Raw genomic sequence first — 17,008 nt, 5'->3', positions numbered from 1 at the left:
GTGAAGAGTACTCGAATTCCTGAAACAAGGTAGTCTCATGGAAAGAGCAAGGAAATGGATGCCTATGTAGCTAACGAGATAAAAGTAAGGTTACATTGTTATAGCGATTTTCGAGACTTACGCAAGAAGAAAAGACGAATGTCAAAATGGTTCAAATGGCTCTGAGCACTATGAGACTTAACTTCTGAGGTCATCAGTCGCCTAGAACTTAGAACTACTTAAACCTAACTAACCTAAGGACATCACACACATCCATGCCCGAGGCAGGATTCGAACCTGCGACCGTAGCGGTCACGCGGTTCCAAACTGAAGCACCTAGAACCGCACGGCCACATAGGCCGGCGACGAATGTCGAAGTTATACAGAAAGAAAGGCCATCACCACCAAACCAGAAGGTGATGTACATTTCAGAAATTTTACAATGATGAGTTTTCCAACAGAGAGCCGGAAACTTTTACTTAAAGTAACAAATTCTTCGTTGGAAGCTTAGTAAGTCACCACGTTCTGCAAGTCAGTCTCGGGGGTAGACCACAATGCGTCTTTTTGCCACACTTTTTGGATCCCTTGGAAAATCAGGTGCCCAAATACGTAGTCGGAAAGCAAATATCAACCTTGAAACACAAATAAAAAAACAACTAGATTTCCTGTCTAAAGTGGACAGACAGTTCTATCTGAACCTCAAGCCACAGAACGTGGTTAACAAAAATTATGATAACGAGGACCATCAAGTATTGGGATAGGTCATAATTGTGTGTGTGTGTGTGTGTGTGTGTGTGTGTGTGTGTGTGTGTGTGTGCGTGCGTGTGTGTGTTGCATGAAGTATCTGTTCTGTATACTCTGATTCTAGTTCCATATTAATTATAAAATTTACAGCCCTCAAAAAGACACTATTGCCACCAGCCTATACACCGTAGTACGATCATCTTCGGCGAACGACGAAAAAAAAAAAAATGGTTCGGATGGCTCTAAGCACTATGAGACTTAACATCTGAGGTCATCAGTCCCCTAGAACTACTTAAACCTAACTAACCGAAGGACATCACGCACATCCATGCCCGAGGCAGGATTCGAACCTGCGCCTAGAACCGCTCGTCCACCCCAGCCGGCTCGACGAAGTAATTCAGAGTCCTCTACAGAGGTGGTTAGGTATTTCCTTGTGTTTATAGCTCTTCACTGATGAAAGGAAATTAATTTAAATACTCATAAAATTGCTGAAGAATAATCTGGGGCGGTCATACTGGCGTGTAAAGTGTCAATGACTTCTCTTAAGTTCCTTCTTTCTGATATTGAGTTTTTAGTTGTTCTTCCTTCCTCAGTGACGTTCAGCGGCAGTTTCACGAGAACGCACAATTAACAGCTACGAAACTGTGACCTACAGTTTATTTGATACTGTAGGGCACGCGTTTCCTTCTTGGAGCGTCGCTGGAACAACATTGTCAGGAGCGCGACACTTCGGCGATAAATTGCCGCGTAATGCACGGCCGCGTCGGTGACCGTAGCCGCGACTAATCGAATATACCGAGCAGTAAACAGCAGCAAGGATTCGATTTATCTGAAACGAGTTGCACTTCTGACCTCTCAAATAAAGTCCCGTCGTAAATTGCGCCGTTGATAACTGGCTCGGTCGTAAACATAATGCAGCGCATGCTGTTACTCCGACATGAAATACTGCGGTAGGGCCACTGAAAACCATATAGTTCATTAACTTCACTCCATTATATTTATGTGCATTTCTTCTGCAGTATTTACAGTAGTGGGATATTTTAGTGCCGCTAAATCTTCAGAGCCGCCCGAACACCCTAATTATTCTCCGTTTTAGTGATTTCTTGCGCTGTCTATATTTGTGTTTCAACATATTATGTGACTGGGAGACGCTACAGACTCGTAGGGACAATAGCAGTTAGTTAAACAGTATTAACTGTGTCTTACTTCCCATTTACGAAGTAGTCCTTTCTGGAAGGATATTTTAATATAAAATTCTGCACGACAGTGCCTTCTTAACGGGCTGGATTAACGAGATGACTTTTACATTTTCCTGTGTGAGACACGAAACGATATTTAGAACTATCAATTCTGAAACATCGCTCAATACCCACACGAATATATGGAAGTAATACAGTAATTTTACACTTTTATGACGTTACATACTTAACATTTATTGTGACAAGTGCAAGTAAAAAGATGATAGGTCGAAGGTAAAGGTTATCAAGTACCAGCGAATTATCAGAAGAGGTGAAATGTCAAGAGGACATTCAGAGTGTACCAGAAAATAATACACTGCCCACTGACTATTTTTGGGAAAACATGGCGACCAGTCTGATGATATCGTGAATGACATGTTTTCTTTTATATCTCTATAGACACAGCGGACCTTCATTACGCATTTAGTTTCAGCCACACAGTGATTATCTTCAGACTGAAGTATTTCAACGCATTGTTTACATCTGTCACTCTGTGGGTTGATCACTTTTCTAAAATTTTGTTTTAATTCTATTTTTGTACACAAGGTAAATGCAATAGAATAGTACCAATAGTTACACAGTAGAAACCCAGGGTGTAAGGGAAATGAGGAAAACAGATGTGAATTTTGTGAGGTATACGAAACGTTCTCTGAATTAACCAACACAAAGAAATCGGAAAATCTCACTTGTCTTCTAGAGGTTTATAGGGGTTACTTGCAATAAAACTTATTACGACACACACTCTTGGAAATATGTTCACTGTAAAGGCTACTGAATGAAACAAATACAAAAATGAACAGATGGACTTGAATGTACGGTTACCTTGAATAATACAAATAACTATATGTTCCGATACTAAGTAAACTGTGTGACAAAACTGTCGTCTGATGAGGTTTCTTTAATCCAACTATAAAAGTGTGGATGACACGAACTTTCTACATGTATCTGACATGTTTCACAGAAAATTTTTCTTTCGGCAGGATTTTGAAAAGTGTTGACAGAAATTTGTGGTACCCTAGAGACAGCTTCCGTAGTAAAACATTGTTTTGTTGTTCTGGCAGAAACTTACGGTACCCCTGAATCGCTTAATGTAGTTACGGTAGCTGGGCTCTGCATATCTTACTTTGCTTACTGGAATAAATAATTTACAGAAAGGGGGCCTTCACAGAACATAACAGGTACCGTTACTTGAGGTTTACAATGTTTATGTGATCTCTAATTTTGTCGTAATGTTACGTTGTCACTCACAAATGTGAGGAATAGTGTAATGTTTCAGATTCACTTTCACGAAATGCTATAGCATCTGAGATTCAGTTATAGTTATCTACCGAAAACAAAGGAAGTAGGTTACAGTACGCTTGTTCGCCCACTGCTTGAATACTGCTCAGCGGTGTGGGATCCGTACCAGATAGGGTTGATAGAAGAGATAGAGAAGATACAACGGAAAGCAGCGCGCTTCGTTACAGGTTCATTTAGTAATCGCGAAAGCGTTACGGAGATGATAGATAAACTCCAGTGGAAGACTCTGAAGGAGAGACGCTCTGTAGCTCGGTACGGGCTTTTGTTAAAGTTTCGAGAACATACCTTCACCGAAGAGTCAAGCAGTATATTGCTCCCTCCTACGTATATCTCGCGAAGAGACCATGAGGATAAAATCAGAGAGATTAGAGCCCACATAGAAGCATACCGACAATCCTTCTTTCCACGAACAATACGAGACTGGAATAGAAGGGAGAACCGATAGAGGTATTCAGGGTAACCTCCGCCACACACCGTCAGGTGGCTTGCGGAGTATGGATGTAGATGTAGATGTAGATGCGTCACACACTGTTACTAAATGCTTTCCATGACAGTGGTAAATGTTTTCTCAGCAATAAAAGATTTAGTTCTGTAAAAATTACTTTTTCAGTGTATCACTGCCAATGGCATCTCTACTCGTTTTCTTGCACTGGCAGAAAAACTTAGAAACAGGGTTTCTAATATTCCCTCTAGGCTAAGATTATTTATTTGCCAACTTTACTTTGGCACAGCATGACGGAAAATGGAACACCACAAACTAAAGAAGGTCATTCGATAGCCCCACGTGAGGAAAAAGCACTCGGATGTCTTAAAGCACCAGTGACTGTGAAAGGTTTGAGATACGTACGGCACGCCTTTGAAGTGGAGTCCTGAAGACGCTGACGTAACGGTAACCCTTCTAATGATTTAGGACGACTGCTCGTTTCGTAAGGTGACAGCTTAAAAGCGACTCCGCTACCCGCCAGACAAACATCAGCGCGGCTATCCAGACACCACACTGCTCTATGGGAAGATGGACAGGTTCCAAGGTGCCAGACGAGCATACAGCAGCTCTTAGCCTGAATAAGACATTCCCATCAACTCAGTGGGACGTGTCATCGGTTTCAGAAAAAAATGAAGCATCAATTACTTGCAAATGGAAACGTTTCCAACATCTAAACGGCTAAGACATATTCTCCATTACAGAAAGGAAAGGAAAACGTAAATGCTAGAATATCCAAACAGGGCGAATATTCGTCAGATCTGTTCGCGAATGCGAGAAATCACTTGAGGATGAAGGTAAGATACACGTTTGAAATTCTTAAGGCAACAGGGTAGAATACATGGAGTGACAGGTTATTAACAACTTGTGTAGAAACCAGACTACTGTTGTAAGAATCGAGAAAAACAGTAGCCTATTACTGACATTGTTCGATATACAAAGTAAGAAGCTGTGAAGAAAAGCAGCGATAAATTTAGAGAGAGTATTAAAATTCACGGAGAATAAATAAAAACTTTTAGGTTTGTATTGTTGTGCCAGATACGGCAAAAGGCTAGGGGTGCGGTCGAACGGAATGTTTGGTGTCTTGAAATGAGGTTTTAAGGTGAGTATCAACGATAACAAAACAATGACAATGAAATGTATTTCAATTAAACGAGACGTTACTAAGGAATGAGATTAGGAAATGACACAAAGTAGCAAGTGAGCTTTGTTATTTAAGCAGCAAAGTAACTAACGATGTCCGAAGTAAAAAAAATATATTGAGGTTAATTTTTTCACACTGCTTATACAAAATTTTAGAGCGATCGTTGGAGATAAAAGAAACACTTCTTTAAGTGACAATAAGTCCGTTAGGCGTCTTTGAAGGATTTGATGCTATTGATTTTCGAAGATGGTTTTCAGACTGCCGTTTGACGAATAGTGTTTTAGAGATCTTTTGAAAAAGTCGTCCACATACATCAAAGCACAATTACCATTTGCATCCTGATGATTGCCTCATAATAATCAGGCGTTACGCGATCATGTCTGCAGTTTCTGCCAAACGGAAGACAGCTCTTCTCCAGTGTGTATCGATGGCTCGTACATCGAATGCTTCCCCCCTCCCCAACCCCCCCCCCCCCCTTCTTCGAAAGAAATACGAGGTCTATCCGTTTATAAAGGTCCGATTAGTCGCGAATGAAAACAACAGTAAATACAGCAAAACTGTAAATACCAAAAACCTATTATTTGCAGTATTTACTACAACTTCCAGCTACTTCCCTATATAGTCGCCGCTCCGACTTAGACGTTTGTCGTAGCGTTGTACCAACTTTCCAATACCCTAGTCAAAAAGGCAGCCGCCTGTGATTTCCGCCAATTCTCTACAGTGGGCAGCAGTTCATTGCCTGTGCCAATATGTTGTCTTCATAGGCAGCAGTTCATATCAACAGGGATGAAAATCAGAGAGATCCAAGTCGTGGTTGCATGGTGGATGATCAAACACTTCTCGTTGTAAAACCCTGCAGGAGCACCTTCATTGTCCCTGCACTATGCGAACGAGAATTGTCATGAAGGAGGAAATGTATAACATTTATGTTATGTGGGCTGCATGAAATCAGGCGAAATCTCTCAGCAGGTACTCGTACTCTGCGGGGGACATTATTTTCTAGGCATTGTTACGTGTTGACTGGCTCTCAGTACTAAAAAGAGCGACATGAAGCGATTGACGAGAACACTACAGACAATGAACAACACAGCTGTGTAAAGTTTCACCAGAATTTCACATCGTATAGATTTCGCGACCGATCGGACCTTAATAAGTGAATAGTCTTTGTACACTGGAGTGAGGGTGGGAGAAAATTTGCGATTGATGTCGGAGAACATTTAGATATTGTTTCCCCCAATTGCTAAATTGAGCGGGTTGAGCTGGTAATGTGGGCATCACCTTCTGTTCCTGGTCTCCTGCAGACACAGTTATACTGTGGCACTGAGAAGATGTGCATCATAGTGTGCGAGTGAAATGGTGCAGCAACTGGACACTTAACCCGAAGCTGAAGCACTGGGATAGTATGAGTCTTATTGCAAAAATGTCGCAATTGCACACAGATTCACCGTGAAATCCTAACGATAAGTGGGCCTGGTGCAAATCCATCTGTAGTGAAATGGTGCTAGCAAGATTGTACAGACTTGGATAATGCTGATCTGGAAGGAGGGGTAAGAGAACCTGAAGGAAAAGAGATTTTCCAACAATGAGGGCGTTCACACTGCAATTCTCGAATGACTCCGTGTCCAAGGAGCGGATTTCTATTGTCGATGAACTCATCGTTTTTTAAAGAGATTTTGTAACTATGTTGAAACATAATTTCATGTATTTGTCTCACTATGAAGTACAGAATTCAATAAAAAATTCTGTGATCTGCCATAATAATGTGATGTTTCCTTTCTGAAGTTGCCTTGTACTGTACGCGGTGTAATAATATTCTGGTTGAGGTGGCTGATAGGTGTAAGTGAACGGTGAGAACAGAATAACACTAACCGGTACAGGTTACTTTCCTCCCACTCTTAACTGTACACAGCAGACAATAAATGATGAGCGCGCGCCTAACATACCAACAATTTGAATGTCGCATATATCGTTTCAAGGTTCGTTAACTGCGCCAGTGAGTTATCCTTTAGTACACCAAACACGGTGCTAAATAAAGTAGACGATGGGCAGGAAGCAGTGAGAACCGATCGATGACGTCTGATTTCTATAGACTGAGTTACTTGCATCAAACACCTCGTCGAGTGGTGTATAGTGTATTAAAACAACCGTTTACCCATGGCAATAGTGGAATACTTCTGCCATGTTCTAATTTCCACTTTAACATGTCCTATAAGTAAAAAAGGTTGATATAGTCATCACTCGCTGTTGTCCTACAGCACGTCTTAAGTTTCTCATGTTATTGGGTGACTTTCCCGCAAGTCAAGTTGAGTTAAACCACCATAATCCAGTTTGAGAATGATACTTTACGATTTCTTGCAGGGCGATTATCGTCTGCGAGCTGCACATATATTAATTGTGTGGGCTTTTAAAAATAGGAAAATTTGTCTTATTCAACAGTGTAGTTTCGTAATTTTCGTTCTTGACATCCTGTAAGAAGCGAATTATTCAGGAACAGCGCGCTGTAAAGTTTGGAAATTTAAAGAAATCGACAACGGGTTTGCTGAATGAACCGTTCCAATATTAACCTGAAGTGTTTTTAGGAAAACAAGCGGAAATTATGTTATGGTGTCCCGACAAGACGTTGCAGCCTCCAGTTAACACAGTGATACGTTACTCGGGATATTTGGTGAAGGTTGTTGTTTATTTGATAAACATAGTAGGGTAGTTGCTTACTCCACTTTGATTCCCAGAAAAATAAGCTAGGTAGAAAAAGTGATACCGGGAAAGCCCGACATAGAAGAGTAACAGTACCAAATTATATATTTTAAAAACAGAGTCTGCATACTCTTTAGGTATATGACTATGAAAATAATCGTTGGCTGTTGTCTAAGTTATTTTTTAAGTCGAAACGCTGCTATACTAAATAATTCTGATACGGAGTCAACTGAGTGCCTTATTCAGTATTTCAGTAAAGTAGTGAAATTATTCCTGTAAACAATACAACATGTTTATAAATTAGTTACACAGAAGTAATATTTAATTGCGAAAATGGTAAATCACTTACATGAATATTTGACACAGCAATGAATGCAATATATCGTCAAGATTATTTGCGCCTAACATTGTTAGTTCCCGACGTTCCCGCTAGACGGCGTCCGCGAATGTGTTATTTCAATAGTCATCAAGGTGTCGTATAATGGTGCAGTGTGTGCTCAGTTTTTTTTTTTTTTTTTACGATTTCGTGAATCCATATTCCCTACTACAGTTCAGAGACAATTCAGGACTTAATATCCAGCAGTGTCTGACGCAGCAGTTCATCAAGTTTGGCAGCCTTATATTCGTAGTAGGGTAAGTCAACGAGACGTGCAGTTCAGAACTGAATACGCCTAGTATTACAGAGTGGAAAGTATTACGGAAACGCCTCTGATACAGACCCTACAAACTGGAACTGTTGCAAGCTTTAAGAGAAAATGACAAAGAAAAACGAGCGGAGTTTTGTGTGCAAATTTTTAAAGAAATGCAAACTGAACATAATTTTCTTAATAAAATGGTGTTCAGTGACGATACCATCTTCAAGATCTACGTTAAAGTGAATGGGCGTAATGTTCGGATATGGGATGAGCGGAAACGACGTCACATAAATCAAACATTTACGGATTCACTTAAGGCTAATTTTTTTGTGCTGTTAGATGTAACAAGACTTACGGTGTTTCTGTTTTGCCGAGTCAACTGTAACTGGCTTTTCGTACCTGGACATGCCTGAAAATTACCTAATCCTCAGTCACAGCAGGATATGGGCACAGACTTTATTTTCAATCAAGATGGCGTGCATCCACATTATCATCGTGAAGTTGTCGCATATCTCGTAGTAATGTGCCGACTTTCATCAAACGCGGTAGAACAATATCTCGGCCACGATGAACACCTAATTTAACCCCAATGGTCTCCTATGTAAGGTGTTACATGAAAGACAGAGCAATTGTTTCTCCGCCTCCGGAAAATGTGGACGAGCTGCACCAACGCATAACACAAGCAGCTGCCAGCATACATCAAGAGTTTCCTTATAGACTTTGGCTGGAAATTGGTTACAGATGGGCCTTTTCTACGTTACAAAAGGTGCCACACTGAACATTTATAAACAAAAGTTGAAGATAAACTACATTCAGTGATGTGTCAAACACCTCTGTAAGTTATTTAGGTCTTTCGCAAATAAAGGTTACTTTGGAATAACCAGTTTATAAACAACCTGTACGTTAGGTTAGGTTTTCGCTAGTTACTGTTTCCATATTTGAAAGGCCACGGGAGAAGCTCAGATAACTATCAGTGGACAAATCCTCGGATGACTAAATGAGGGTAGTCCGACGGGCCCATACCGCTCGCTACGGTCAGTTACCAGTCAGCTGGTAGGTTAAGGCAGTCCGGTTCCCCCCTCAGCAGCAATTTACGCTCTCCTAAAGACCGTTCCGGACGGCCGCTGGGCATGGCTAACACTTTCCACATCGGAACTGACCGCCAGACTCCGGCTGCTCCCTTTAGGAATAAATGATGGGGCACGTGACTCTCTGTGAAATCGGTAACCACACAACTATGCACGGCATACAAAATCGAGAATGGAATTTATCAACCTGAGGTATTATGTTCAGGAAAGCTATTGTACTCTGTAATGGCAGCTATTTTAACTCTCTTAAGGTTTAGTATCTCTAAACTCGTCTGGCTTATAGTTTTCGTATTGTGAACATTCTTCGTACTGAAATTAAATTTATGTTTATATCCAAATAGTTTCTCCACGATTATAATAATTCTCAGCGAGTTCCTTCCGACTGAGTCTTCTTCGTAGAAGTGCTGCACAACAAACACTGTGAAACGGTTAAGCTTAATGCGAGACGAATCGGGGATTTTAATGTCGTCATACTTTCACTGAAATACCATAACTTAATAGTAATTAGTGGAAATAAGGAAGTGAGATCATCATTTAAAGGCATACGTGCCGTTTGCTACACGGAGAAATCATAACGAATCTGAGGGGTTCTGTCAGAAGGAAAATATTTCACAAAAACTCAGATAAGGATATTGCTTTCAATAATTTACAGAGATAAATCTCGGCTAAATGAGGGACAACAATAAACAGATATGCATCCGAAATAATACGTAAAATAGCTGTAAAATTACTTAAAAAAATATAACGGGAAGAAATGAGTGCGTCACTTAACAATTACATATTCGTGTGCTTTCTAGTAATTTTGTAAATGTCATAAGCTATCAAGAAAATTGGAAACATCCTCTGGTCCAGAAGAAAGACACCCAAATATCACAGATAATCAAATGTTATCGTCCTGAGATATACAGAATAACTAAAATAAATTAAAGAATAGATGAATAGAGCAAAGACTTAAGCTGTCAATACGGTGGAATATCCAATAAATTTAATGTTGTGTTGTAATTCACTGTCTGTAAAATTAGGAAAATTTCTTCTGCAACGGTTAACGGTCCAACAAGTTCGCCTGAGAAAAATATGACGTATCTTTATTTATTGGATTTTATTCCACTCTAGCGACGGCCTCCTGGAACAATCGAGGATCTTGACACGTTGGTTGAATCACCGCCCTCGTATTTCTAGACAGGACAGCCTCCCATAGGACCTCTGCGATTCTCCCGGGTTTGATTCCCGACGGGATCAGGGATTTTCTCTGCCTCGTGATGACTGGGTGTTGTGTGATGTCCTTAGGTTAGTTTGGTTTAAATAGTTCTAAGTTCTAGGGGACTGATGACCATAGATGTTAAGTCCCATAGTGCTCAGAGCCATTTTTTTGAACCTCTGCGATTCCATTGGGCACTTTCGACGAATGCTAAAACCCATCCTTCGAAGAAACTTTAAATTACAGTAAGGAAAACAGTGGTATTCACGACAAATGCATGCTTTAGATGTATCTGTAATGTCAAAGACGAGAGGAACACACTGTCCACAGTGAAAGCAGCTACCTTGATTCGATATTTGGCTTCTAGTCGTTTTTTTAAGTCCCAGTACCGCAACACTGAAACAGTGCACTTCAACACTGATTCGTTATGACATTCGATCCCAGTTAGGTGCTCCTAAGTACAATGAATTTTCTTTTAAAGTAAACAGCCCGAAAGTATTAATGCAGTGAAGAGGCAAAAATGTTAAATGACACATCAAATATGTGTTCCTAAACAGCAGTTAAATAACGACTGCGCACTGTAAGCGTCAAATGTGATGGGTTTCGCTGAAAGACGTTTAACATAGGAGAGAATCTGAGTGCCAGAAATAAAAAACCGTCATCGGGAAAAAATAATGATTTACAGAAACATGACGAATGTAAAAGGAACAGCATAAAATGGGATTTCTCTCATACCAGAAAACTTCGTTGAAAAGAATAGGAAGCTGTATATGATTCAGTGCAGACCGCTACGGTCGCAGGTTCGAATCCTGCCTCGGGCATGGATGTGTGTGATGTCTTTAGGTTAGTTAAGTTTAATTAGTTTCCTAGTTCTAGGCGACTGATGACCTCAGAAGTTAAGTCGCATAGTGCTCAGAGCCATTTGAACCATTTTTTGATTCAGTGCAGTTAACAGACATACATTGCACAGAACTGTTAACGCTTTCGTAGCCACTTGTTGATGTACTGCCTTTTCGATTTTGTCTCGCTCTCGTCGGCCAATGTTTATTTAGTGATTTTTCTAATGTTTCGCCAGCACCAGCGGCTGGTATTGTCACAGATTTACCTTACACTGCTGGCGCCGCCAGCAATCTCTTACAGTGCCACCACTGAACTTCGTAAGGCGTTGTGTTCGCCCATGATAGGCTGTGTGTGCATTATCAGTCTACAATGCTGTGCAAAAATTACTGTCATAATTTAGCTTAACTTCCAAGTGATGCTGGTATAAAAGGCGTCAATTTGTACGTTCTTAAGACAATTTTATTGGTACACCACAGTGATGTGGCACTGTATTAAATATTTGACTTATTTATCAGGACGCCCATGGTTCGAAATCGAGCCCACCCAACAGATGAGTTTCCTCCAGTGGCGCAATATCGCTAAACCTTTACGATGACGTCTCTAGCAAACTAAATCATGGTTTTTCATGAGATTTTGCATTTATACACTTCGGTTTGTACCGATCACGAAAATTGACAACGGCCAGGAGAGCGATGTGCTTACCGCATGCCCCTCCGTATCAAAATCCGGTAGCACCTGAGGGCTGAGGACTACACGGTGTTCGGTCGGTACCGTTAGGCCTTCAAAGCCTGTTCGGAAGTTTGCTTGTATACTTCAGTCTGTAGCACAGCAGTCTTATACAATATCAAAGATTCTTTTCGATTTCTTCACGGATGAAGTGTTATAATGTTTTGTTATTTTCTCCAGCTGAAATCGTAATGGATCCTCTGTTTTGGCGATCGCTACGGAATCATTACCTAAGGATCTTTGAAATAAGTAGGATATGCCTACAGCCTTGTCTTTCAGCTTAACTGACCAGATTTCAACTATTTAATAAAAATAATGTTATCCTCTTTCTGGTATTTTCGGCAGCACATTTGCGATCACTTTAAAGTGAGTCAGACAATCATGTTACCATTTGCTACCCACTACATCGCGTATACAACGAATTACGGTAGTTTCACGTAGATCCCTCGCACACACAGGCGACATTCCAACTGTCAAAAATTTAATACTGTATTTTTCATACAGATTACGGTTTATAGTAGCAGGTAATCACGAAGAACATACTTAATGTACGGCGAAGGGTTTGTGATAATCCCCATGCATTGTTACTCCCGTGTACTTGCATATCCAGCACAACTGGTACGTACTGATCGTATGGTCAAATGCTGTTACACTAACACTCTTAAGAGCCATACAACTACACATTTCTCTAGATTCAGGACTTATTTTTTTCTGAAAAGTTTTAACCAACAGATTACTTTGTAATCTCCTAAAAAACTGACGTTACCATCAGTGACATCGTGCTTCAGTTCGCTAAATACTACGACATGATAGAAATGAGGCTACTCACACTACAAAGAAATTATCCATCGTCGCGTATTATTTCGAAACTGCGCTCTTCAACTTTGTCGTTACACTGTATTAAATTTGAACAAAAGTTATCTACTTAGTTGCACTTGACGAGCAGTTTCCTATAATCGTTCTCTTGCACTCGGCCAAAAGGCAAGAACAATGGAAAGAACTTCCGCGCAACCTCACAGGAAACGAAATGCAGAAATATTTTGGGCAGTGGAAGGAAGGACGTCAGGCGTGCGAGGACTCAAACGGGTCCTACATCGAAGGTGGTCAACGCTCACTGAACATATTCGGTAAGTACGCACATTTCATGGCACCAGTCTCTTTCTACTGTAACAAGCCTCGTATACGACTTTTACCGCAGGAGTGAATCAACAGGTTTGTAAAAACCGCTCATTCACAGCTCGTTTCCACAACTGTCGAAGGTATGTCGTTGTTGGTAAGCTATACTTTTGCTGCCCGCTTTTCCTTACATCCGTCCATGTGTCCAGGATCTGTTCATGTTATCTGCATGGCGGTCAGCTCTGTGTTGTACAGGGTCATGGCACAGTAGATTTGTTAGTCGTCGGAACAGCAAAGTATCTTTCATCATGCGCTTAATGCCGGAGCTTTTCAATAAACGGAAGAAAGTACACCGCAGGTCAGAGGTCGAAGTGCACTCGCGTGCGGTCGTAAAATAGCCGATCGGACAGGGGGGTGTCGGTTACAGCTGAGCATGAAATATTTTACCGCTCGCCTCGTAGCGTAGCGCCTGATAACTCCCGCCATAAAATGTTATCCGGTTAAAGGTTACACGGCGGATGTTGGGGTTCTAGGACTCTTCTTTCCTTTTCTTAAACAGTCACTAGTTCAGTGACCCCGTGATTCATCAAGCTGCCGCTCTCCCATCGCTGTGCTTCCCGCAAGAGGAAGTTTGTCGGTTTCCAAGATTTTCACTCCATTGTTAGTATCACCATAAACACCACAGCTGTCTGAGATAGAATACGCTTTTTAGGTTTTAGCCCAGTAGTCATAAAATGCTTCCTGGATGATGTTTCATGGTTTATCGTTAAGTATTTTTCGTAGTGAACCATAAACGGAAGAAAAACTGCATACGGGAACTAGGTGAATGTTTTCTATTAAACCCTAGATTACTAAATCCTCACACAGTATTTTCAGTGATTCCAGTAATTTTCAGCGATTGCATAGAATTAGTCTGAAACATTTTGGTGTATCTGAAAGCCCGAGTAAGTTTGATGGTTTATGTATGCGGATAGTAAATTCGAAATAACGTTATTATAGTTACTAATGTAACCACTTACAGAAATTATTCCAAAGGGCCGGCCGACGTGGCCGTGCGGTTCTAGGCGCTTCAGTCTGGAGCCGAGCGACCGCTACGGTCGCAGGTTCGAATCCTGCCTCGGGCATGGATGTGTGAGATGTCCTTAGGTTAGTTGGGTTTAATTAGTTCTAAGTTCTAGGGGACTGATGACCTTAGAAGTTAAGTCCCATAGTGCTCAGAGCCATTTGAACCATTATATTCCAAAGGGTTCATATACGTAAAAGGAAGAGGTCTCACATAGCCGACCAGATTAGGTGGTTGTCTTTCAAACTGTTCATGCAGTAATGTGATTCACATAAACTGCAATTTACTTACACTAAGTCTAGTCTTTCTTGAAGCTGCAGGGACTTCATTCTTTCTTCGTCAAGCACAGATAAGACATACACGAAAAAAGTAGTGAAGGCATTTGTTTCATCTCGTATTAAAATTTCTCGTGTATGGAGATAATTCAGAGTATTAAGAATATGTACACAACCTCCAGCATTGTCAAAGAAAAGAAAATGTGGAGAAATGGAGTTTACACATGTTTCTTCATTGCATTGCACTACATCCCCTTGTGTTCACAATTTTCGAAACGAGTAATGAATACGGAGAAATTTACCTTTCACCTAATCCTTGTGCATCATTCACATCTTAATAGTAGCACTGGAACAGCAGTGCCTCTGAATTTCAGTTATACGTTGGACAACACTCAGAGGCAGACATTTTTGTATTGTGGGCGTCCGCAGCTCTAGAATTCTGTCATGACAGGCTGATTCAGCTGCATGACAAATATTAGTTGTGATCCAATTAGTTTTATGGCATTAGAGTCAAGCCTTCAGGGATACATGTTTATTTCACAATTTTGTTCTTAACGGTAACCGGACGGGTGAGCCCATTTGTTACAAATGGACAGAGAATTTTAGGTTGTCTATTGGTTTTGTTTGAACCAAGTTATGAAATAAACTTGTATCCCGCAGCTCGTGCGCAGTAGGGCCAGGTCCACGTGTTCCGCAGAATACACTACGCCAGCGTTTGTAACTAGTTGGGTCGTAAGTAAATAGTTAAGATACTGCTGAAGCGGTCTTTTCATCATGGAACTGTTGTGAGGGTAAACGACTATGGCAACCACTTTTCGTTAAAAATGCTTATATCAATAAGTATTTAGGAAAACAATAGCAGATGTGTCAAGTACGTAGTTGGGTCTGATTACGAAGACTGCCCAAGCCATCACACGTGGTAACGTTTATTCTGTTTGTGCACGGTGTGCCATGCGTCCCCAGCATCGCGCTCTACCGTAGCTCATGCGCAGTAAGGCCAAGTCCACGTGTTCCGCAGAATACACTACGCGAGCGTTTGTCCGTGAAACAACGTCCAACGCTAAGCTACGAAATAGCAGCGGGCATCTAGTGGTAGATTTGAACAGCTTTCACACTTAGAACCGGTACCCTATAGTCACTGTGTTCTATCTTTCGCGCCAGCCATTTTTGGAATATAATTAACTCTTTTGTCAACCAATTACGGACGTGGAGGGTGGAGAGAAACGATGTTTCTTAACGAACTCGTGCATTACTGTAAACGGTAAACCTCGAAAATGTCTTAAAATGACACGATGAGCTGTCGCTATAGTAAAAAAAGTGAAAATGCGAAGACCGATGAAGAATAATAGATTTTTTAACAGAAGCTCTAGTTTTACGTTGCGTTATGTAACCTTAGATATAGATACAGTTGAAAACAAAATACAAATGAAAATATTGCAAATATTACGTCTGCTAAAGAATCATTACAACAATCTCTCGAACACTGGTGACACACATCTTGGCTCACGTAAGACAAACCTTGTACTGCGTCATACAACAATATGTAACGAACAGAGCACTTGAACGAAGAAAATGTGCTTTGTATAAGGCACCGGAAAGAAAGCACGTGAGACAGGTAGAAATTTAAACGTAACTGAGAGTTTGTTATTGTAAATAAACGGTAGTGTTGGAAAGCAAGTGCCACTGTTGATACTAGCTTTCAATCGAGTTGGTTACAGGTTCAGTATTGGTGTCAAGGAGTTGTTATTGTTATACGAGTAACTCTACGAGAAACATAATCAAGCAGTCTTCAACAAGGAGCAGATTTGTGTTTAGTGGGCACTATGCAGTAGTAACACGAACGCTATAAGCAACACAGTAAATTGAATAGAGACTCACCAGAAAAATCACATGATCAGCACTGTCCACAGCGCAGCACAGCGTATACTCCTAGCAACCGTAGTTCAGTACTTATGTGACGCCAAAGAAATATAAGAAATCGATCGAAGGTCGGAACACACACGAACGACACGACCTGCACTGCACCTCGGCGAGAACTCGGGTGGCGACACTCTCGTGAGGCGTGGATCCGGCGGCGAGTGAGAGGCTGCTTCCGCGGAGGCCGGCTGTGCGAGCGTCCGGAGAGCGTGGGGCGGCGTGGCGTGGCAGAGTGGCGGCCGCGCGGCGGTGCTCGCGCCTGGGCAGTCGGCGGCAGACTGACGGCCCGCCAGCCGCCAGCGGTAGGCAGCCGGCGGCGCACAACAGGTCCCTGCCGCGCCAGCACGCCCTTCCCTTCCCTTCCCTTCCCGTCGCTGCGCTTCCCTTCCTTCGCTGCCTGCTGCTTGCCGCGCTGCCAGCAGTTCCTCACAATCGGCACTGGCCTGCCGGCACAGCGGCGTGCCGTCACCCACTGTGCCATTCTTCCGGTGGGCTTCCTCTTCTACGTCTACCACCGCGTTTTCACAGCCAGCGGAAGCACATGCTTACCTCGAGAGAGCTCGGAGCCTGG

At 41.7% G+C, this 17,008-nt stretch overlaps 1 protein-coding gene across 1 annotated transcript in view; it reads right to left on the bottom strand.

The window, feature by feature from the left end:
* Positions 1–16,699, bottom strand: part of LOC124595579 (discoidin domain-containing receptor tyrosine kinase B-like) — a 195,109-nt gene extending 178,410 nt beyond the window's left edge. Inside the window, exon 1 of the mRNA XM_047134373.1 lies at positions 16,399–16,699. The gene's annotated coding sequence lies outside the window, so the exon portion shown is untranslated. The remainder of the gene's footprint in view (positions 1–16,398) is intronic.
* Positions 16,700–17,008: the final 309 nt, after the last annotated feature.

Source organism: Schistocerca americana, chromosome 1 (genome assembly GCF_021461395.2).
Source record: "Schistocerca americana isolate TAMUIC-IGC-003095 chromosome 1, iqSchAmer2.1, whole genome shotgun sequence".
Lineage (NCBI taxonomy): Eukaryota > Metazoa > Arthropoda > Insecta > Orthoptera > Acrididae > Schistocerca > Schistocerca americana.
Note: the sequence above shows the minus strand (reverse complement) of the source record. Positions and strands in the feature narration are given on the sequence as shown.